The sequence below is a fragment of the Neovison vison genome, chromosome 6 (assembly GCF_020171115.1).
Source record: "Neovison vison isolate M4711 chromosome 6, ASM_NN_V1, whole genome shotgun sequence".
Taxonomy (NCBI): domain Eukaryota; kingdom Metazoa; phylum Chordata; class Mammalia; order Carnivora; family Mustelidae; genus Neogale; species Neogale vison.
Window position 1 is genome coordinate 78,078,761 of NC_058096.1, and position 22,545 is coordinate 78,101,305.

The 22,545-nt window shown below is 37.1% G+C and overlaps 1 protein-coding gene across 7 annotated transcripts in view; it reads left to right on the forward strand.

Annotated features, from left to right (window-relative positions):
* Positions 1–6,230: 6,230 nt before the first annotated feature.
* MBNL1 (muscleblind like splicing regulator 1) overlaps positions 6,231–22,545 on the forward strand; it is a 199,597-nt gene continuing 183,282 nt past the window's right edge. For 4 of the 7 annotated variants that reach the window (XM_044251621.1, XM_044251629.1, XM_044251625.1 and 1 more), the window contains exons 1-2: positions 6,235–6,314; positions 6,400–6,521. The gene's annotated coding sequence lies outside the window, so the exon portion shown is untranslated. Of the gene's footprint in view, positions 6,315–6,399; positions 6,522–22,545 lie in introns of those variants that run through there. The other 3 variants (XM_044251626.1, XM_044251627.1, XM_044251634.1) reach the window with 2 other exon arrangements.

Below are 22,545 nucleotides of genomic sequence, written 5' to 3' on the forward strand. Positions count from 1 at the left end.
ACTTGTGTAATTTGATTGCATGCTGGAACTAAGGTAGGTTAAGTTTTGCCTGAAATAGTGCATTAAGTGAGAGGATTATTGACAGGTGCTGAAATGATTAGGAGTTAACCAGGTATGGTAAAGCACCTGTAGGTTTGTAGTGGTAGAGAGCTGTTGTCACCCCTAGACCTGAAAGGCAAGGAAGAACTGTGTTACTGGAACTTGATCAGAGGTCTAGTTGAGGAAGAGAAGAACCCAGAGAGGAGCCATGGCTGTAGAGGGAGCAGTGTAGCTACTTCTCAAACTGTGGCCTTACAGGATGATGGGGATATAAAAACATACTCCAAATTCTCCTTTTCCTTCTCATGCTTACGCATCCATTGGCTAATGGTAACCAGGAAGAAGAGAGCAAAGGACCTCCCTGTGTAGAGATCAGCCTCCAGGCAAAAAAACAAACAAACAAACAACAACAACAACAACAAAAAAAAAAACAGGATAGAAAAGGGCAAGAACAACAGAATAACCTACAAGTTCACTTATTCTTTTTTGTATTCCCAGTCCCTAGTACACCTCCTTACATAGAGCAGATGATAAATAGTCAATGGATGAACGAGTAAGTGACTCTCCACAAATCTCCCATAGTCCTGGTTCCTTTAATTCATTTTTTCTTAACAAACACAATAAATATAATATAAATGTAAAACTAGTGATTTAATTTGTAAACCTTTGTAATGTTTTTAAATAAGTAAATTCACAACTTAGAAGAAATGTTTTTGTCCAATTGTGGTTTTCAAATAAGATCCGGAATTATCAGCATCATATTTATCAGGAAACTTAATGTGCTTGGCCCTTTACCTATAAGAGCCAATTAATCCTCACGGCTCCCCGGTGAAGTTGGTATTCTCAGTCTCTTTTACAGATAAAGAACCTGAAGGTCAAATGTATTTAAGAATGATCAGACAGGGCTTTCCTCTTCAATTCTCTAGCTGTGCAAAACAAAACAAGACTATTACATGAATGCTTAAATATTAAAGCCATTTCTTTAATAAATTAAAAATAAAATCAGTGAATCAGAAGTACTTCTCTCACCACTGAGCTCTGCAGATAGAAATTGAAATGTTGCTACTTCAGTAGTTTTAAAGTGGCCATGAAATATGTCTTGGGAAAGAATGGTGGCTAAAACCATGAATATATTTATTTTATTCTAATTGAAATCTTTTTTTCAAGGACAAATACAAAGATTTTTACTTACTTTTAAGTGGTAAGTGCATAAGAGCAAAAAAGGAAAAGAAAATAGATTGAGAATCATAATGATAAACATGAAAGAAAAAAATGAAAAATATAGAAACTATGTAATGTTTTTCCAGTCTACATGATTTTTGAAATTTCTTTGGAAGGGTATTTTGAAAGGTCCAAATGCAAGACATGACAGTGACTATGTTACTGCCTTTCTTTCTCAAAATATCCTTTCTAGTGCCCAGTGTTTACTTAACAGAAAATATTTTCTTGTTCCAGATATGTTATTCTTTTTTTTTTTAAGATTTTATTTATTTATTTGACAGAGAGCGATCACAAGTAGGCAGAGAGGCAAGCAGAGAGAGAGAGAGAGAGAGGAGGAAGCAGGCTCCCTGCCGAGCAAAGAGCCTGATGCGGGACTTGATTCCAGGACCCTGAGATCATGACCTGAGCTGAAAACAGAGGCTTAACCCACTGAGCTACCCAGGCGCCCCCAGATTTGTTATTCTTAAATTACTTTAATGCAAAATATGAAGTAATATTAATGCATGCTATAAAACCCTCGTACATATTTAAATACATCTTCCAAATATCCACTGTTTTCGCATATAGAAATAACTAACATTATATTGGCTAACTGCTAATGCTTACAATAATCCAGTTTATTCCTAATGCTAATGATAACCCAGTAGCACCACTAATGTCTAAATTGCAGTCTCAAAAACCCCGGTCCCACTAAGAGGAACCAAGGCCCTTTAGAGAAAGGGCTAAGTTTAGAAACTTGACAATATGAGCCTGGGACATCTTATTGTGCCAAAATGCAAGGATATTATCAAAGAATATTGGGATCATCTCAAAAAGCTACAGTATTTAATAACTGGAGCATTAAAAAAGAACAAGGATTACAATACACAAAAACAGAAGGTAACTTTAACTCTGCAAATCAATAAAAAGTTGACAATTACCCAAACAACAAACACCTGGAATGAATGAACAGGCAATTTACAAAACAGGAAATACAAAAGGGGATACAAACATTAAAATATGTTCCATCTCCATAGTAATCAGGGAAATACAAGTTAAAAATATTAAGACACCAATTTTTTGCCCATCAGATTGGCAAATCTTTAAAAGTTTGATTATATCAAATAGTGGCAATAGAGTGGAAAAACAGGAAATGTTGGAAGTTCAAACTGGTCAAGTTTTTGTTTTTGTTTTTGTTTTTTTGACTGGGCAATTTAGCAGTAACAATTTTCATTTTAACATATATACCCTGTGGTCCAACAATTCTCCTTTCCTATACTTAACTTTAAAGTAAGTCTTATACATACTTTTAAGGAGACATCTATAATGCTGTTGACCAGCTACACTATTTTTAATTGAGAAGAAATTACATAAACTTTATCAATGGGGGATTAGATGTGTATGAGTCAGTTCAAAAGAATATCTTGGCTCTATCTTCAAGCTATACTGATAAGTTAAAAAAAAGTCATAGTGAAAAATATACTGTGATGTTATATATATTTAAAGACCCACAAAATTATTTCATTCTATATGTCATATATATGTATATACATATATGTGTGTGTATACATATATACATATACATATGTGTGAGTATGTGTGTGTGTATATATATATATATATATGAAGAATCATGCTAGAGGGAAACAGGATGAACTTTTGCCTTATCTGTATTTTTATACTGTAAACACAACAAAATATTCTTTATTTTATAATTTTTGGATATTAGGAAAATAATCTTCCCATAATTCTCCAAAGTGGTTTTTAATGGCCCCCTTTTACAGATGAGAAAACAGGGCTCAGAAGTACTAGCTGACTTATCCAAGGTTAAACAACAGAAGTAAAAAATGTGGTTGATCTCAGGCCCTTTATGCAGATGCTTTTCTCCAGATCACAAGTCAAAACAATCTTGAATTTTGTACTGGTCAAAAATTTCTAGGGAGATATCTAGGTTGGAAATGGAGGTGTGGGAGCAGTAAGTATTTGCCAACTGATACCATGGAAGTATACTGAGGGGCTTGTGGATAAGAAGAGGAGCAGGCCCAGATCAAAATCCTGAGAATCAGCAATGTTTAATGGATGAACCCAGTTCAGGAACCCTATAAGAAAGTCAAAGAAGAGATTGCCACGCAGTCAGAAGGAGAGGGTGAAGAACTCAAGCACAGAGAGCACGTCTATAAGAAGAAAGTGGTCACGAGTGGCATATGCTGCAAAGAAGTCAAGAGGGCTTTGAAGTGTCATTTGGATTTGCTAACATAGACCTTTGGTGACTTTGGCAAAAGAGCCTCAGTTAATAGGAGAAGCAGAAACCAGAAGGCAGAAAGATGAAGCATGAATACAGAAGAATTTAGCAGCGTGGCAGGTCCTCAAAAATTTAAACATAGAATCATGATATGATCCAGCAGTAAGGAATACTTAAGTCTAGCAATTTCTATTTATTGGGTATATACCCAAAAAGAATATATCCTAAAGAATTGAAATCATAGACTCAAATATCTGTGCACCCATGTTCTCAGCAGGATTATTCACAATAGCCAAAAAGTGGAAGCAAACACAAATGTCCATTGACGAATGAACAGATAAATAAGATGTGGCATATACCTATAATGAAAAATTATTCAGCCTTAAAAAGGAAAAAAGGTTCTCACATATGCTGTGACCTGGGATGCACCTGAGTGAAATAAGCCAGCCACGAGGATGAATCATCTACGATTCTACTTGCATGAGGTACCTAGAGAAGTCAAACTCATAGAGACAGAAGGAGGAATGGTGGCCGCCAGGGACTGGGTGGGGGCCAGAGAAGAGGAATGGGAAGTTATTATTATTAATGAGTATAGAGTTTCAGTTTGGGAGGATGAAAAGATCTGAAGATGGGTGGTGATGATGATTGTATAATAACATGCATATAATTAATGTCTCTGGACTATAAGCATAAAATGAAAAAATTGTCAGTTTTATGTATGTTCTACCAAACACCCACAAACACATGTGCATGCGCTTGCACACACACACGCACACACACACACACACACACAACTATGAAGACATTAAAGAAGTCAATGATGAAAACTTTTTCAAATGGGAAAGTCATAGGACAGGTCAGTCAGAGGAGAACTGTCTAAGACGGAGGGACCCTGGATCATATTCACCAGCCTGGAAAGAATCACTGGAGAAACAGAGACACGCATCCACCATCCAGGTGAAAGGGACACACATACTGAGCAAGCACATTAAAACCATCGACCGAGGGGCGCCTGGGTGGCTCAGTGGGTTAGGCCGCTGCCTTCGGCTCAGGTCATGATCTTAGGGTCCTGGGATCGAGTCCCGCGTCGGGCTCTCTGCTCGGCAGGGAGCCTGCTTCCCTCTCTCTCTCTGCCTGCCTCTCCATCTATTTGTGATTTCTCTCTGTCAAATAAATAAAATCTTTAAAAAAATTAAAAAAATAAAATAGAAAATGAGAGGGTGAAAAAGTATTAATAGATTTAAAAAAAAAAAAAAAAACAAACCATGGACCGATATTCAGCACTATGCTTCCGGTACTGAGCCTGGGTCTTTGGTGGGCAGGTGGACCTAGTGTTTTATAACAGATGTCAAATAGAGGCATATTTAGGGACACCTGTGTGGCTAGGTCGGTTAGTCATCTGCCTTTGGCTCAGGTCAGGATCCCAAGATCCTGGGATCAAGTCTCGCATAGAGCTCCTTGCTTAGCTGGGAAGCTGCTTCTCCTGCCTGCTGCTCCCCCTGCTTGTACACTCTCTCTTTCTCCCTCTCTCCGTGATGAATAAATAAATGAAATTTTTAAAAAACTCACAAATACGATCACATTTAAATTTTTTCAAAACACATAGAATCTAAGCGATGTTAATCCCATTAATAACGTTTTCTTCAAGAATTTTCTTAGAAGCATCTCAGTAAAGAATTCCAGTCCAATTTTATATTGATGATGCTCTGGTGTTCTGCTGTTGTTGTGGCAGCTTTTTTAGTACTGTTTGTTCATTTATCTTTACTTCCTGCAAATTCACATCACATAGGAGTTTAGGTGAAAGGGGAAAATGTTTCCGTTTTTCATTATCCCCTAATTGCTCTTTATTGCCCCTTTGAAAATATGGTTAAGTAAAAAGCAGAGTGTGATACCCTGGGAGCATGGTAGTTTCCAAAGTCCAGAAAGTGGTTCTTGCAGTGTGTGGAGGTTTGCATAATTACTGTTATTCTTGCAATCCACCCCGCCCCCCTTCCCTTCCCCAACAGCAAGGGACAGAGGGGGGGTGGGGAACTGCCACAAACAAATTGCAGCTGTTCATCTGGTGTTCGTCTGCTTCTTCTATTCAGTAACCTGGGAGAAGTACATATATGAGTATTTCCTTCTATTTGACGTTGGCGATAGTGTTGGCTTTGATCAACGGGTTTTTTTTTTTCTTTTCTTTTCTTTTTTTTTTTTTTTTGGTCCTTTTTCCACCATTGTCCTTACCATCCCATAAATATTTTCAATTAGTGCTCCAACCTGGTAGAAACTTGACCGGTTAAGTTCAACAGTGCAGGACCTGCACCTGTTTTTTATTCTTGTGGCTGAAGTTGAGAGACCGTAGCTTATGGATAAGCAAGAGTTTCAGTTTTGCAATGCTTTATCTATATGTAACAGGCAGCTATTCATGAGAAAGGAAGTTTAAGGCTTGTAGGTAAAAAACCACTACCCAGATTCCAGGAAAATGCCCGTTTACTGAAGGTTTTTTTTGTTTGTCTTTTTTGTTTTGTTTTGTTTTTACATTATGTCTCTAGTCAGATTAGCATTTAGGTCATACTCTGAAGAGTTTAAATTAATTAGCCTTATAAAAGCAAGTTTATTCCTCATGTATCAGCTTGACAGTTTTCGTCTGCTTAGAGCGGTATTTTGTTTTTCTATGATTATCTTTCGGCCACAGAGGAGATGTTTCCTTATGTAAATGAGCATTGCATAATCAAGGGTATATTTCAATAACTTAACTTTTTGAAAACTTGCTTACACCTATAAATTCGTGTATGTGTTAATTGTGTATGTATAAATGAACAAATTACAGCCTGTCCCCTTGACTCTAAATGTAAGGTTTGTGAAGACTTTTCCATTCTCCATAGAATTTATAAAGCAAAATGACTCTGGTGTTTCACAACTTCCTCTTTTGGTAGTGTCCTTTTGCAGAGAAAAAAAAATTGACTGAAGAGAGCTGAGTGGAGTCAGAGCCCTTAGAGATGCTGGTTACCTCAACTATTTAAGCAGCTTAACAACCAACGGAAAAGAAGACATTGCGGTAAGAAGAAAGGGTTCGCTTGCTATTTTTCATTTTATTGCTTGGATTACTGTTCGTGGAACAACAATTTAAATATTGGTTGGATTATGAAATAGATGAGATAAATCTGATAATTTTCAAGTAAGCACTCAATATTTTAAATTTAAATGAAGTTTAGTAAGTTTGCCGTTTCAACTTTACATACAACCTTTTGAAAAGCTGGGCCAGTTTAAAGTGCTTATTGATCTCCAAATTATTTTAACTGAAAAGTAAACAAGTTCTCTTTTTTTCACAATTTTGTACACAGTTTAATGCTGAAAGAACTTTTGTATTGATATAAATTTGAAAACTTTTTCTTCCCCTAGCTCCAGTAAATTCCTAACATTTGTAAGTTATCCTACCTATATTTGTTCATTTTGCCTATGACTAGTTGGGCATTATATGTAAAAAAAGATATTCTTGCATTTGATTCTATTTACTGTGAAAATACATAGTATTATTAAAGGTGTTACATTTCAGTATTATTTTGTGATGATATTGAAATACTTTTGAAAAAGCAATTTGTAGTGTAGCTAGTAGTATTTAAAAATGTAAATAAAGTACGTAAATCAAATTTGAGAAATTTATGTTTGTTTTAAGATTTATTTGTAGTTTTAATGCTCAAAACTGCACAAGAACTGTAAGACCATTTGGATTCATAATTGGGGATCAAACTAAGCAGAAACTAATTTTATTAGGCAATTCTAAAGTAATCTAAATCCAGCAGAATTATTTTTATTTGTGCCACGCTAGAGTAATGTATATACATATTAACTATGTAATAGAATTATATTTATCATACAGCAATTTTTAAATCCTTTTTTAAGCAAATGAATGCTTATTTAATTTGTTTTTTTTTAATTAGAATAATCACATGGCTTCTGAAAAAGAAAGTCTGCATTATTCCATAAATTAACGGACTTCATTTTAATCAGTTTGGTTAAACAAGTCATCACATGGGTTCTATTACATTACCTAGAAAATAGGGTGTTTTTAAAAATTTATTTTCATGCAATGTGCTGTGACAGGACTTGTTGTCTTTTGGTTACAGAGAGAAGGAAAACAGATTGTTAGTGTTATAAATTCAGTCAGTGAACTGTGGACTCAAATTTGACATTCTTAACTAGATCAAAATCTTAAAATTAAGTTGGTAGTTGTGAGGAATCCATTAAAATTGTGTATGTTCATCTTTATGTATCACACACTAATTAAACACACCAGAACTTCATCATTGTTCTTTGCAACAAAACCACTTATAATGTCTTTCTCTTGGGGGGGAGGGGAAGATGGAAGTATTTTTAAATGTCCAGAATTTTAAGGATGAGACATTTCGATACCATAAACTATTAAGTGTTGTGTGTTTGTCATACATAGTGTGGTATTACACGGAATAACTGATAACAACCAAGAAAAACACAGCCCAAGGAGGTTACAATCTAAATTGATCAACATACAGTCATTCAGAATGGCAAATGAAGGCCCAAGAAGTAGAGAAAATCCTATCTTGCTGGCAAGTTGGAAGTATTGTGGTGGTGGTGGTGGTTGTGAACTATTGAAATCTCTGAATGAACAGCCTAGTTACAGATTAAGGAAAATAAATTTAAAATTTTTTCTGTGACAAAATCATATTTACAGAAAAAAATTAGTGCTACCTGGTTGAGTTTCCTTAGTCGCGCAGATTGTTAAAGGAGCCGATCTTACCATTACTGGGAGGGTAACAAGATGCATTGCTTCTGCTTTTCTTGCACACAGTGTAGTAAGAAAAAAGCATTTAGACTCCACCCCCAAATCCAAATTTTTGAAGTGAAATTAGATATAATATTGCAAATAATTAATTACTGGAATACACAAATTTTAACTTTTGAACTAAAGATAAATATTTTACTGTTTCGTGAAGATTACATTCAGGCGACACCCTAAGGCATAAATTTTCATTGAATCTACTCTAAGTTGAAACTGGGTGACTGCAGCATAGCACTGTGGAATTTTCTGAATTAGCAAGACATGGTTGACTATGTGGTGTGTGCGTGATCTTGCTCAGCATCCGTCCAATTGTTGAAATCCACGGTTGATCCAACAAATCTCACCGTTTAGTGTGTGTCTGCGCCCTCCTTCACAGTGTGAACTTTCTAGAGCCCCCCACCTGTGCAGGAGAATGACCTGCTTCTAGAGGGCTCTATTTCACCTTGGCAAATATATTACGGCTCAGATAATAATTTCACTTTGAAACAATGATGCTATTTGCTCTCAACATAAATAACGACTTCCAAAAGAACTTCTGAAGCATTGAAACACTTGTTTGGTTTCCCCTTCTTTCGGCCATTTTCTCATTTGCAAAAGTAGATGAGAGTTTGTTGCCCTAAAGAAAGATCGTGGTTTGGGTGCAAACTAAGAGGGATGGCATGTTTTGAACTCAGAAACAAAAATCCTCTAAATCTCTATAAGTGCCACATGTAACATATTCATACTTATTCTAGTAATAAAAATATGTGTTCAGTGGGAAAATTATTGTGTTCACAAAAATATGTGCTTTGAAAGTACATGTGCTCTGTAAGAGAGAATATGTATCTCATTTTCATACGGGAAATAATTTCTGCAAATGTAAAGAATAAAGGCAGGTTCTTTTATGTTTCTGAATATTTCCATTTAAAAGGGTATATTTTATGAAGTATAATGTACACATCTGTGTTCTAGAAAATATAACTTTTATATCTTTATAATTTTTAAATTTTTAAAATGTAAATTATTTGCTGTTTGAGAATTATGATTTCCAATACTTCCCTAACATCATTGATATTTTTATTATTTTATATGAACTAAAATTAGGGACTTAGATTTGATGTCCTCTAGATACTTTCCAGCTTTGTCTTTTCATTATTTTCTGTGGGTCTTAATTTTTCAGTATTAGTAAGGAGAACAGTGGATTTGTAGTTTTAGATCCAAATTGAAAGAAAAATGGCATTTAAGTCATTAATTCATATTGGAACCATGGGAAGTAAATCAGAAATGAAGTTAGCCTACTGGTTTTACTCCACAAGTTAGTATAAAATGTCACAGCTCTTTGTTATTCTACTTTACAGATAACTTCATTGTAAGTTCTTGGTTTTTTCAATATTGGGTGGTTATCACAGCTTCAAAAATTCTTTTCACTTTGGAAACAAACACAAATAGTAATATGATCATGAAAAAAGTCACCACAATTCTGATTCTGAAAAAAATAAATTTAGCAGCATTTTTCTTCAATCATACCTCAGTTCGATTTATTTTCATTTTGCATAAGAAAAAAATCGAAGCAGAATGCTTTTATGCTTTTCCTGTGTTGGTGAACAGGTCTGAATTGGAGAAGAGAACATTCTCTAGGCAATTGGGCTGCCTTCTGAGTAAAAATCGTATCTGATGCCATTGGAGTCTCTTAAATGTTCACTAGAAATGCTTATTATACTTCACCTACTTTAAATTTTTTTAAGAAATAATTTCAAGCTCAAAAGAGTTGTAAAAATAAAAATAGCATATAATGAATACCTATATATCCTTACCCAGATTTGCCTGATCTTAATATTTTACTGTATTTGCTTTATATTATAATTTGCTCTTATTCTTTCTATCTTTCTGTCTCCACTTTTTCTTTCCAAACCACTTGAGGGTAAGTTATAAAAAACATGACCCTTGACTTCAGCTTGTAAGTGCTAAAAATAGAGGCAGTCTCTTATGCAACGGTTACAATATCTACTTCATAAATTCACATTGATACAATACTTTTATCTAACATTTGCCCATATTCCCATTTTGCTATTTATCTGATAATAGTATGTTCCCCTCCAGTAAAGAATCCAGTTTAGAGTCACGTGTTACATGTAGTTGTTACATGTGTTACATGTGTTACGTGTGTTACATGTAGTTGCAAAGTCTCTTTAGCCTCCCTTAATCTGGAACATTTCCACATCATGTCTTTGTCTTTTATGAAATTGAAGACTTTAAAGTCTATTCTTTTAGACTTTTTTTTAGACTACTCTTTTAGACTTCTTTTTTTAGCAGAGTGTTCCTCATCGGTATGTGTCTGACATTTCCTTATGATGAGATTGTGGCTATGCATTTTTTGCTAGAATATGGCATAGGTGATGTCTCCTCTCATGCGATCATAGTATCTAGAGCCACAAGGTGCTCATCTGTGCCCCACTGGTAATGCTAACATAGGTTGCCATGTCAAAGTGTTGCCTCATTTCTCTACTTTATAATGACAACTCCTCATGAAACATTTCCCTTGGGGTTTAATATTAATTGCTGTTCTCATCTGATGCAGTCTTTACTGTAATGCACGATAGTTAGAAAATCATGATTCTCCAGCTCCAGCACTCCTTGCATATTTCAGTCAGTCTTTTGCATTCTAATGTAAGCAAAAGAACTCCCTTCTCTCCTGTATTTAATTACTCATTTGTGTATCTGTTACTGATAATAAGTCATGAATTTCTATCTTTCCAATGGTTTATAATTCCTTACTGCCTTAATTATAATGGTGCTCAAATTGTCTACATTTAAATAACAAAGCCCTCTTATTCTGGCTCCTATGTCCCTGTGGCATGCCTCCATCATGTTAGTGAACACTTTCTGGTGTAAAAAGATCTTCTAACCTCATCTTGTACTTATCCCATCCCAAACACAGAATCATTCATTTCTTCTTTTTTGTTTCTTTCTTTTATTTTTTAAGATTTCTTTTTTTCTTTCTACTTTTCTTTCTTTCTTTCAAAGAGAGAGAGAGAGCGCAAGGGGAGGGGCAAAAGAAGAGGGAGAGGGATAGAATCTCAAGCAGACTCCCTGACATGGGGTTTGATCCCACAACGCTGAGCCAGAGCCTGACACGGGATTCGATTCCACAACCCTGAGATCATGACCTGAGCTGAAATCAAGAGTCAGCACTTAAATGACTGAGCCACCCAGGTTCCCCACATCTCATTTCTTTTGATGGGGAATGGTATGAGAGGCCAAGATCTGGGTTAGGTATGCTCACTGCCACTGGAGTGTTTTTGTTTGTTGACCCTTTCAGCAAAAACATATTAATGCAAATACACATAGTATGCATACCCAAAAGCATATGCATGCATTCATAAAAACTCTTGTATCTATACACACATATTTTGGGCATCATGAGTTTATCTGATATCTCTGGTTCTAATCCATCCCCAGAAGGTTATTTCTTGCCTTCGCCTATGCCATGTTTGTGTGCTCCTTCCTCCATAGCGTGAGCCTTGGATCTTAACATCAGCGTGTTTACTTATTTACTCATTTCTATAAAACATCTAAAATAATTTCTGAATTACTTTACCCAAACCACTACAATAAACAAACCTACTGAAAAAGAATTCTGGGTCTGTATGCACTTCTTACCCCACATACCCATAACCCACCAAATACGTGTTTGTGGTTGCTTGGATGAATCCTTTCGTGCTGCTTTCTCCTTTCCTTCCATCCCTGCCTCTTTTTCTTTCTCTCCATGTAGGGTTATCATAGTATTCATTTGAAATATAATAAGGTTCATTTGTTTCTTTTTTTTTTAAACTATCTCTATGCACCTTTATTTCTGTATCTGATTTTTAAAAATGTTTTTTTATTTAATTTCTTTTCAGTGTAACAGAATTCATTGTTTATGCACCATACCCAGTGCTCCATGTATTATGTGCCCTCCATAATACCCACAACCAGGTTCATTTGTTTCTGTTGGTTTCCAGTTTTAGAATTTTTTCCCCTCTGCATTGTTACTGGTTTAATTTTATTTTTTAATTTATTGGCTTTTAATTTTTTTCCAAGCCATGGAGAGTAAGTGTTACTTGTCCCAACCATGTCTGTTAAAGAAATCTGATCATCCTAATTCAGATGTTATGATACAATTAGGAAATACCTGTTTGAGTTATTGGCTAAACGTTTATCTTAATATTTCAATTCTGTTCAATCTACAATTAGTCTGAATTTAATATCCTCTTGGATATTCCAAAAAGGGACAATTTTAGAAAAGAAAGTAGGTTATCAGAGGTATTTGGTCAATCTTATGAATTTATTATTCCAGAGTGGCTTTTAAAAGTTAAATGTGAAATAAAAAGTTTTAAAAAAAAGAAAATATAAAAAAAGAGATTAGAAAAATACTATTTTATATTTATTCACATAGTAAACATTTCCAATGCTCAAAGAAAAAAAAGTTAAATGTGCATGTATCACATTTACAGAAAAGTAGGTAAAGAAAGAAGCAACCATGAATTTGTGTAGTCCATAGCATTGGACAAATTCTCAACCTTTTCTAGAATATTCCTGCCCCTAGCACAACCCCATATTCTTCTCTAGTATTCATAATGATGAATGCATCCTGATATTTGTGGCAGGAAGAGAAAGTGGGTCAGTGTCAAGATTCATTTTCAGTTTCCATTCTGTCACTTATGGACTGTGAATCTTGGATGGTTACTTCTCTTCCCTATTCAGATATCTAGCACCATAACTGTAAGTCAAAAAAAAAAAATTCATACCTTCTTAACTTTTTGCCAACTTCTGGACTCATACCTCAAAGTGATTATTAAGCTTCTCAATCCTTCATTCATTATGCTCTGGCTCCACTTCTTATTTTGCCCCTAGGGCATCCTAAGCTCATTCCTGACTCAGAGAATTTGCACATGCTTTCCCCATCTTTTCACTGCATATTCTTCTCACACATTATTGTGACACAGCTCTTCTTTATTCAGATGTTCAAATGTTCCTCCTAAAGGGTGTCTTCCATGATCGAGTATGTATTTTATTATCGTGTCCCTAACCCACTCTCTATCCTTTCGTCTCATTTTAATTTTCTTGGTAACACTCAATGTTACATAAAATTTTTATCTTTATTTCTTTGTTTAATTACTTGTTGTCTGTTTCTACTACTAAAATGTAAGGTCCATGGGGGCAGGGTTTGGTCTGAAATGTTTAGTTCATGTTACATCCTCAGTGTCTAGAAAAATGCATGGAACATACTAGGTATTCAAGTGATGAGTAAGCACAAGGCCTCAACAGTTCTGAGCCTTGTTTATAAATAAAACAAATGTGACAAAAATGACAACTATCTCCCAAGGTCGTGTAGAGGCGGCCATGAGCATTTGTTGTGCAATGCAGTTGTCAGGTGGGATAGTTCTGTCAACACAGAATGAAAGGAACTGCAACAAAAGAAGTGGTCCCAGGAGACAACAAATAGACCGAGAATTCTCTTCTTTGTGTATTGGCTGTCTTCCATGCAGCTAAAAGGGACGGGTTCACAGTGGGTACCACTAATCTCTTAGGATCCTGGGGGCAATTGCTCTGCTTTGCTGCCCCACTGCCTTTGCACTTGTTCTGCCTCTGCCCTCACCCCCAAGAAAAACATGTGCCCACCCTCCCTTGCCAGTTAGGGTTCATTGCTTCCCTCAAGCCAGATGGAAGAGCAATCTCCTTCCAGAATTCTTTCCTGATTAACCATCTGCCTGTGCTGGCCTCATGGCTATGCATATAGTTCACATATTGTTTTGTAATTATTTCCTGGTTTTATATTTCATCTTGAAGTGGATTTTAAAGCTATTCTAGGAAAACTGTTTGGAGTTGTTTTGTGTGTATATCCAACAGATTAAGTTTAGGTTATAAACATAGGACTTGGTTCTTGAGATTATTAGGTCCTAGATGATGATGATGATGATGATGATGATGATGATGATAATGTTAATAATAATAGCTTTGCTGTTATATTTATATTATATAAATATTTTTAGTACTAGTTTTTAGTACCATTGCATATCATTTTTAGTACCAGTTTTAAGATAACATTGTATATTAGATGCTTCAGATGATTAACAAATTTAACACCCTCACTAACTTTGTGAGTTAAGTACCATTGTTTACTAGTTTACAGATTTAAGGAAAAAAAGGTTCTGAGAGCGTTCACTTGATAGTGGTCACCAAACTGATCCTGGTGTGTCTGTCTCTACAATGGATCTTTATAATTAATACACTGCCTTTAGAACTTACATTGAGAAACAGAATAGGCAAAGCTTTGGTTTAAATACAGTTAAAAATGTATATATTATATGGCACAGCCCCTCTGAAATCTTAGGCATTAGTAGGAAAAATCTCAAAAGACGTGAATTTTCAGCCACACTATGAAAAATGTAAGGAGTCACCTGAGACATTAAGATACTTGGGGGTTATACTTCTTGGTGCAGCCATGGCACAAGGCTCCCTGGGGGAGGCAGCATTAAGGTCGAATGATCAAAGTTTTCATCAAGAGGAAAAGGATTGGAAATAAAAAAAAGAGGAAAAGGATTGGGATAATACATTTTCAAAAAAAACTCAGAAAATTGTCAAAGAACTGGAAAAACATTTCAACAGTACATGAACTTAACATTGAGCCATGGTTTTGTATTGGTTTTTGTTTGTTTGTTTGTTTTCTATTCTGTGGTCCTGCCAGAAGAGGTATTTGGTGACCCCGCCTTTGTGGTTCTCCTCAGGAAGTGGGCTATGCGAAGAGAGGGTTTTAATTCTTGTGAGAAGCTTCTGTTTCCATTTTGAAGTGCATATACACATGTATTCATATATCAAGCATTATGCATTAAGCACCCATCTGGAGGCTGTGGGATACCGGTGACCAAGACCAAGTTTCTACCCTGGAGGAGGTGAACTTCAGTCTAGTCGGGAAATCGATGAGTAAGCCAGTTAACAAGTGAATTTCTGAAAAGGGAATTTTAGATGATGACAGCAGCATGAAGACAATTCAGCAAAGTAAAAGGATAGAGAAACAGAAAAGGGAAGCTTCTTTCCCTACCTAGCCTCTCAGGAAGGGAAATATTTAAGCTAAGTCCTGAATGATGAGAAGCCTGGTGCCGTGCAGAAGCTCCTGGGAAGAGTGATGTGCAAGTGCAGAGGCAGGAAGGAGAAAGGAAGACTCCGGGTCTCAGAGAGTAGTGGGAGATGAAGCTAGGGACCTGGGGTTGACAAAGGTCCAGGTTACTGAGATTGTAGACAAGGCAAGGAGTTATACAGCGTGAGAAAATATTCGCAAGGACAGGTACATGTATGTACTAGGGAACCGCGTGCAATGAATGATCCATTCATTATCTGTGTTTAATACAGGGTAGGAAAAACTGTTGTTTGAAGAGAAGCAGGAATTACTACATAGGTCAAAAGCTTTCTCAGGTGATAATTTTTATATTTAGATAAATTTCAAGTAAGTGGAATTTATCTTCGCAAGTTAACTACATTTTCTTACCTTTTCATCATTTTTATAATAGGTGTGGGTTTGATAAAAGTGAAAAGGGCTTAAATATTATTTGAATTGGTCAATCTAAGATTTTTCAGCACAATTGCTGTGGGATAGCTGACCTTTATCATGGCCACTGAAAATAGGTAGCCTGATGTCTGGTAATGGGGTCATCGGGCGCCTTAGTTTCTGCGTGGATATGAAGTAGGTAAGTCTAGAGAAAAGCTGTTTTCCAGTCTCTGGGGACAACAGATGTTCTCTTATTGATTCTTCTCAAATCCCAGCGCCAATGACGGTAGGGTCCCTTGCAGCATCAACCTGTTCCTATTATAAGAAGCAGGTATTGACACTGTATTTTCAGAACAATTATAAATTTCCTCTGATTTATTTATATTATCCCAAGAGATTGAAATCATCCAGTTATTACATTTTAAATCCCAGAATTAGTTGGACATAACTTTTGAGTGGGCATTGGGAGGCTGAGTGTGATTTAGGAAGAGAATATAGAATATCTTCCTGGAAAGGACCTCCTCTTCCTCTTCCTCCTCTCCCTTCTCCCCCTCCTCCTCTCCCCCTCCTCCTCTTCCTTCTCCTCCTCCTTCTTCCTCTTCTTCTTCTTCTTTCTCTTCTCCTTCTTCTTCATATTATTGTTATCAGTATTATTATTGTTATTTTTGTTATTATTATCATTGTTATTATTGTATTATTATTATTATTTTAACAAACCTAATAGCTATTAGGGACAAGAACAAGTGGCATCCCCGTATATTTGAGAAGCTAATGACAACTAGTGTGGCTGCTTCTATTTCTGGGTTAAAAGCTGACAATGAAAAAAGAAAAACAAACCCTACCAGTGGCATTGGACTGAGTGTGAATAGAAGGATGACAAGGGTGGGGTGTAGAGCAACACAACGGTAACTTCCCCAACAGGCAGACATGATATTGTAGGAGCCACAAGCTGACTTTTGAGTGTTTCTGACAAAACCCAAATAGAAAATCATTATGTTACTGGTATTGGGAAGTGTGGAAGACTATAGATGACTTATGTGCTATTTAAGTGATGCAGTCCATTGTATTGGGCAAACACATGGGTCTGATGACTCACCGTGTCACTGGATTATTGCCAAGTGTGAGATGGTGTGTGGTTTCTGAGTGTATGCGTGTGTAAATGCATGGCTATCTGCAGGATGTGATTATTTGGGGAACACTCTTGAAACAGAAAGCCGCTTCCTGACCTGCTGCTTACTACAGATGGACAGATTCACCAAGAAGCAAATATACTGAAGTATGAGAATAGTAGGTTTTCTACAGTAAGAAGAGTACACATTTGTTGACACGAACTCGATTTGGGAGGGGAGCGTAGAAAGAGCACGTGGGCTTAAGGCATGACTCCAGAATCGGATGCTAAAGATGCCTTTTCCAGGGCCAGGAGTCCTCTCCTGCTGCCTTATTCGGCTTTGTTCCTCTGATTGGTGACCCATCACGTTGGAAAAGAATCTCTTTCAAAAGTATAAATGTTCCTCTTTCTGTGGGTGATGTCACCATTCCTGTGGCCCAAAGCCTTTGTGACTAAATAGTACTTAGCAACACATAATCATTATTTTCTTCACTTAGAGCTCTTAGGGTGTTTGTTCTGATGAAATCGAGAGATACATTTTTTAGGGAGGTAGGAGTAAAAGCGGGGGGGGGGGAGAGAAACTATGCCTGGAACATCTCTTTGACTTGTATTACTTAAAAGAGGCAAGTAGACAACTAAATTTTTATCCTGTGTTAACAGCTCCGACTGCATTAACACACACACACACACAGCTCTGAAGGATGTGGTTTCAATGCAACTGTGCATCATATACTCTTTTTTAAAGTGATAGATGCCTTGTACTTGGTTTGGCTTGTCCTTCCCATGTTTCTTCTCATAAAGTGGAGGGGGAAAGTTGGACAAAAGAAAGCTGTGCTCTGGTCAATGAGGAGTGATGTTTCTAAAGTGCCTGTTAATCATTCCAGGGAACATCTTGGATTCCCTTTTGATTATATCCTACCTATCCATTCAAGAAACTGTAAAAGGATCTTTTATCTTATAAACAATAGCTGTACATTTCTTAAAGTTGTAATTTGATTTTAATGCTCATGTTTTGAAGAGATCTGAAGTTTCACATGCACTTGTTCTTTAAATATTCTATATTTTTAAGTTCATAATTTGAAATTATTACAATAGCTGTAATTTGTCAAAGGCCTGACATACGTTAGATCGATTCCTGTGAAATCGTTCATTACCACAGTTCTATGAGGTAGACAGTTTATGTTAGCAGGAAACTGAGAGTACATTGCCTAGAAATGTGTGCCTCAGCACAGACTCCAAAGACTGTCTTTATTTCATAGGAGCTGAGGCAGAGACAGAGCAGAAGCCTTGGAAATAACACCCCCTTATATTTTAACCTGATTCTGCTAAAAAGCGTGGTGCCTACGCAAGCCATTGCACCAGTTTGGTGAGAGAGAGGTGGCTATGCTGTTTCCAAGAGGAGCCAGCAACACAGGCAGAAGGACAAGGCTGTAGCAGCCATGGAAGCCAGTGGAAGCTGGCCTATGGGTCGTATTTGGCACATGTATACCAATTGCCAGTAACCCCAAGAGGCTGTGTTTTCTCTTGAGTCACCTGGGAATTTAGTCATAAATGAAATAGATTCACTTCAGCTGCCTTCTTCCATCACAGTGAGGAAAATATCCAGCGTTGGACCAAGCGTCACCCATATACTCCTTTTTCTTAATAATTAATTTTGGCCGTCTCATATAAGTTGGATATTTGTGCCACATATGCCCTTTTCTACAAGTTCAAGTCTAATCTAACAAAGTGAACACCTCCCAGGGCCCACATAGAGTTCTCGGTATTTAGGAACCCTGACAAACTATTTACAGTTTCTTCCTAGACAGACCTACCAGAATGCTGTAAGAATAAACAGACTTCAAAGTCTTCACAAGAGGAAAAACTGTTCTGGCAAAGTCTATAATTTAGACCATCTTCAGGAAGAATGACTTCACGAAAAGAGAGGCCCAGAGTGGCCAGCCTCTTTTAAACAGTTCACTTTTTCTTTATTTAATTGTGAAGACTAAATGACAGGAAAGTGCTTTTGTAGGAACGTGGGAGTCTTGACGCTGTAGAAGGAAGTTACACTGTGCATGGGAGTAGCTTGTGGGTGGGAGTTACAGACTACCGCTCTATTGCTAGTCCAGAATATTCATGCATAAACATCTTTACAATGGCACCCGAACAGAATTAATAAACTCCTATTAAAGGCACTTGATACATTATTTTTTTAAAAGCACATATTACCTATTATATTCAGGAACAGGAAAAAAAAATTTACATCCAGGAACAAAGATTAAAAAAGAGCCTTTAACTTTGGTGAAACAAAAGATGATACAATTGGATTTTCATAGGTTAATTCAAAAGTTGACATGCCACACTGTCTGAAAGTATGAGAGAGAAGCTGGCTTTGTGTTGTAGATGTCATAACCTTAAAAGACTAAACCCAAGAAATGAATGAATGTAAACAGCAAAGAACACAGCAAGGGAGGCATAGTAGAGATCTGTCACAGATTTCCCCAAACCTTGCCCTCGGGGCCTGTATGGCAGACAACGTGCATCTCGACAGAAATAAAGTCACTATTTCATGCAGCCAGGAATAGAATTCTGTCTTACAAATTAAAAGGAATTCCAACACTGAAGAAATGTAGTGTAAGTACTGGGACAACTCTCACGTGGCTGTAATTCTAGACATTTGAATCGTGTGGAAAAAAAAAAAAGAGAGAGAGAGATCATAAAGATAATGATCATTGTCTATCTTTTGAGTTTAGATTCACCTGTTTACACTCTTGCTCTCTGTCACTACACCGTGCACACTCATATTGTTTACTTAATTGATGATAATTATTTACTATTTCATAGCTTTTGCGGGCTGGACTGTATGTTTTGAGAGCCTTGAGGTCTAGTTTTGCTCATTCTATAGTCTCAGATTCTAGGAAAGGCTGGAATGATGCCAGGTGCTTTGTGATTCTTTGTGAGCTGGAGAGGAAAGTCGACAGCAAAAAGACAGTGAAAATGCCGCCTTTATTGGTGAGCTGGTGACCTACAGCCAGAAAAAGTTTGAAAAGGGAAAAGAATGTTCAACATCGTCTAAAAATACATTCAGTACTGGGAAGGCTCAGTGGGATCAGGTCCTGTCGGCAGTTACTCATTGCTAAGCCTGTGGCAGAAAATATGGGCATTCGGAGCCACCTGCGTGTGGCCTTTGGGACCGAAGGCACATTCACAACAACCGTAAATTAAGACTTCTAATGTTACCTGCAAATGAGATTCGAATGAGAAATGTCCTATTAACGTATTTGTATTTATGATTTAACCATGTTACTTTGTTGAATGAATTCATAAAGTATATGAGAATTTGTAAGACTTTATTTTTTAGAAAGTTATATATGTATACATCTATATACACGTACACATATACACACATGTGTGTATATATGCACACTTTTATGTAATAGACATACACACACATTCTATAGTTCAATACAAATAAATCCAAAAAGAAGTGGCCTAAGATGCTTTAGATCTCTCAGAGACCCTAATGTTATTCTCAAGGAGTGCTCATGATTACAATTTCTTAGAAAGAGGCAGGATATGGAATTATAAAAAAATAGCAACCTAAGCATTATAGAATGTGTAGGATTATCCTCTGTGTGGACTCGACTGTATCTAGTTTGTTTTTAAGCCCACAGACCGACCACGGACGCTCACCTGGTACGAAGTGAAACGTGTTTAGGTTGCTTAGAGCCGCCATGTCCTACCAGGTGCGTGATAAACACGCTCTGCCACCTTAGCTCCAGACAGCTAGTCCGGATTCCCACATGTCTAGATGCATCTGTGCACCGGTTTAGCCAAACCTAACTCTATTTGAGACAGACATTCCTGCAGAGAACACTGTTTCTTTCAAGCCAAATAGGCCTTATTTGCCAAAGGGAGAAAGTGGACCAGGTCAATGGATTGCTGCTGATTCTGGGTAATTACATTTCCTGAATTCTAGCTCAGTAGGAGGACATCTTGGTTGCACACTGGAGCCATCTGAGGAACTTAAAAAAAATACTGATGCTCGTATGGCACTCCCAGAAATTCTGATGTGACTGGTCTGGATTTCACTTTATGGGCCCAAAATGAAGCCAAAGTCAGGAACTACTGCCTTACTTTCAGTCTCCCCATTTCCAGGATGGGCTCATAAATACCACCTCGTTCGCCTCTTGGGAGACTGCAAAGAGAGCTTATGTGCCATTAGAGTCCAGTCACATTTCTGAATTCACCAGTTTCCCTTCTTCTTTATCTCTGGAGAGGAAATAGGGAAAGACATAACTGTGGGTGGTGGTGGGCGTCTGGGAGGCTGAGAGGGAGAGGCCCTTCACCAGAGCCCTCCAAGCTCTGTAGATAGCGGTTTGGTTCCTTAGGGTTATCCAACTATCTTTTGTCAAACTAATTACTTTTGAAAGGTTAAGCCTCAATCTCACCTTTCTGTGAATGACTTTAATCAGATAATCTCCTATCACCTAGTAGAGGATTAGTTGTTGAAGGCCTGAGGGAAGCAAGGAGAGAGTTGCAAGGCGAGCCTGGGACTCACGAAAGGTGAGGTGGGGAAGCCGGCTGTCTGGAAGCTAGTCTTGGCCCTCAGTTGGCTAATAGCAGCCTAAAAAATAAGAAGAACAAACTTTCTCACATTGCTAGGGCAGTGATTTGTTAAAAGTGTTCCTATGATCAAGTTGCTTGTCCGTCTCATGACCCTTTATGACTTTTCTGTTTTTCTGCCATGAAGCACTTAACACGTGCCAGGTAATTTTACCATTTGCCAGCTGCTTGGGAGTCCGTGAGGAGCAAGGCCTGGCATAGCCCTAGCCTCCTTACCATCTGCCTGGCACATGGTGAGCACTCAGGGTTTATTGAATTTAATTGAATTGTTTCATTTGCTATACTTTTTTTTCTGAAAGTGTGAGGTGTTTTGTTTTGTTTTGTTTTTTTCCCCACATCTGCCCCTTCACTTCCACCCCCCAGCTGAACCAGACCAGGAGTACCTTGCAGAAATCTTAATAATTTCTCTATCTCCGGTGCCAAGTGCAACACTTGGCATATAATCAGTGCCCAATAAATATTTGTTCAATGAATTAAGAAGCAATAGCCAGCATACCGATGCCTACGTTAAGACAGTAGAATTAATTCATGACTGTACTACTGACTGTCCACACTATTGGAAAGGCAAAGAGGAGAAAAAGAAAAACATGTGTATATGAATCTCCCACCATTTATTAATGCAACAAAAGTTGTCCTTTCTCAAAAGGCCTTTAGGACACCTGTTGAGAAGCTATCTGAAGGTAATTTCAGGAAACAGAGAGGTAACAAGGAATAAGAGGGGCCGACAAGATCCAGAGAGAGAGCCCAGCAATGAAATGAGGAAAGGGAGGGACATAAATGATCATAGAAACCCAAAGAAAGAACTTCAAATATGAGATGAATAGAGAAAACAGACATTCAGGAAAGGAAAAACCAGCTTTGCTATTGGCATTTTCATAAATTGCTTGCCTTTAGGAACCAATAAGGCGATGGCCATATTTTCAGATGCTTTTATTCTTCATGGACAGAAATAATAGATAGAAATATTTGCATTATGGTATATAAAATAGTTATACTATAACATTCATGCTATAAGACCTATTAGATACTATTTCTAAAAAATTACA